Source organism: Oncorhynchus nerka, linkage group LG12 (assembly GCF_034236695.1).
Source record: "Oncorhynchus nerka isolate Pitt River linkage group LG12, Oner_Uvic_2.0, whole genome shotgun sequence".
Classification (NCBI taxonomy): domain Eukaryota; kingdom Metazoa; phylum Chordata; class Actinopteri; order Salmoniformes; family Salmonidae; genus Oncorhynchus; species Oncorhynchus nerka.
Window position 1 is genome coordinate 78,732,312 of NC_088407.1, and position 2,500 is coordinate 78,734,811.

At 43.3% G+C, this 2,500-nt stretch overlaps 1 pseudogene; it reads left to right on the forward strand.

The window, feature by feature from the left end:
- LOC135574132 (serine-rich adhesin for platelets-like) overlaps positions 1 to 2,500 on the forward strand; it is a 27,199-nt pseudogene that overhangs the window by 15,054 nt on the left and 9,645 nt on the right.

Consider the following 2,500-nt stretch of genomic DNA (forward strand, 5'->3'; position numbering starts at 1 on the left):
ATATGTTAATCCACTATCTCTGGAATAGATGTTATTCTGCTATCTCTGAAATATATGTTCATATTTTATATCTGAAGTAGATGTTAACCTGTTATATCTGAAATATATGTTCATATTTTATCTCACATAGATGTTAACCTGCTTTCTCTGATATAGATGTTAATCTTCTATTTTTGGAATAGATGGTAATCTGCTATTTCTGGAATAGATGCTAATCTGCTATTTTTGTAGTAGATGGTAATCTGCTATTTCTGGAATAGATGGTAATCTGCTATTTCTGGAATAGATGCTTATCTGCTATCTCTGGAATAGATGGTAATCTGCTATTTCTGGAATAGATGGTAATCTGCTTTTTTTGGAATAGATGCTAATCTGCTATCTCTGGAATAGATGGTAATCTGCTATTTCTGGAATAGATGGTAATCTGCTATTTTTGGAATAGATGTTAATCTGATATCTCTGGAATAGATGCTAATCCGCTATCTCTGGAATAGATGCTAATCTGCTATCTCTGGAATAGATGCTCATCTGCTATCTCTGGAATAGATGTTAATCTCCAAGTCAAGCGGCTGCCACTGTGAACTGGTTGACATGTACAACCATTTCGGAGCCATGCTAACGCTAGACAGACACAAGCACGCACGCACGCACACACACGCACACACACAATGTTTAACCAATGGACTGGAGACATAGAAGCCATGTGATGATTGCTCTGGAAGATTAGAATGAGATTTTTCCCCTCTTGAATAAAGTGGAGAGAAGACATTGGAATAAGTGAAAATATTAATTTGTTGTGAGAGAGGCATATCAGCATGCATTTGTGAGGGTGTTACATAGCTAATTAACAAACCCTCATCTCAAACTCCCTCATACTACATGCACGTTTATACACTTCAGAACACACAAACTCACGTACGACATGCATCCTTGAAATCATTCTCTCTCTCTCAATATATATTATTTCATGCACACATACACACACGGTATCTCTCTCACACATGTACACAGACCAATAAAAAACTAAAATTGTATTTCTAGAGGCAGACATCAATCTCACATTTCTTTAGTTAATCCACAAAGGCTCTCCAAAGATCCTTCCACTAATAGCGTATTGAGCAGGGGGGGCAAGGAAGGGGATGCTGGAGAGGAGAGGGAGAGGAGGTGAGAGAGAGTTGAGGGGCCTGTAGTCTGAGGCTGGCTGGCTGGCTGGCTGGCTGTTCCAGTGTAATTATGGGACTTGTGTATAAGAGAGGAGAAGGGTGCAGGAAAAGATGGAAAGAGGAAGAGAGCAAAAGATAGATGGGGAGAGAGGTGGGGAGGGGGAGAAGGGGAGGGGGAGAAGGGGAGAGAGAGGGGGAGAGAGAAAGTGGTAGAGCGAGAGCGACTGAGAAAGAGAGACCGAGAACAAGAACTGAGAAAGAGAAAGAAAGAGAGAGATGGGAGACAGAGGGGGAGGGTAAATATCGATCCCATCTGTGGTATGATGGTTAATTACCGCATCTGTGAATGAGAGGAGAGAGAGCAAAGCAGCAGTCATGTAAAGATGATGGGGAGGCCTCCCAGAGCCTCAGCTCTGATTACTACAACAGAATGAAGGGTTTCTGAGCAATGAAAGAAGGCCAGGGGCTGCCTGGTAGAGTGCACAGAGATTGAGAGAGACTCGCATTCTCCACACACACACAGATGACACACACACACACACACACACACACACACACACACACACACACACACACACACACACACACACACACACACACACACACACACACACACACACACACACACACACACACACACACACACACACACACACACACACACACACACACACACACACACACACACACACACACACACACACACACACACATAGCCATCAACAGTTTAAGCTTATTAGATTCTCAAGTAAATTTTACACATGGTCACACACACTTCAGAAAAAGGATGAAATAGGACAAGAAATGCACAGAAACACAACACAGACAGAGTAACAACAACAAAAAGGCCTGATGTAATGCTACTGCAGACAGATGGAATGTCCAGAGCCTCAACTCAGGCCTCTATTGATGTGCTTGGTCATATTTTTTACCTCTGACACTCTCAAGTTCCACTAAAACAATTATTCCGCAGCCCCTTCTGGAAACTCTGCATGGACAAAGGCTACATTTACATTTACATTTAAGTCATTTAGCAGACGCTCTTATCCAGAGCGACTTACAAATTGGTGCTTTCACCTTATGACATCCAGTGGAACAGCCACTTTACAATAGTGCATCTAGGTATTTTAAGGGGGGGGGGGGGTGAGAAGGATTACTTTATCCTATCCTAGGTATTCCTTAAAGAGGTGGGGTTTCAGGTGTCTCCGGAAGGTGGTGATTGACTCCGCTGTCCTGGCGTCGTGAGGGAGTTTGTTCCACCATTGGGGGCCAGAGCAGCGAACAGTTTTGACTGGGCTGAGCGGGAACTGTACTTCCTCAGTGGTAGGGAGGCGAGC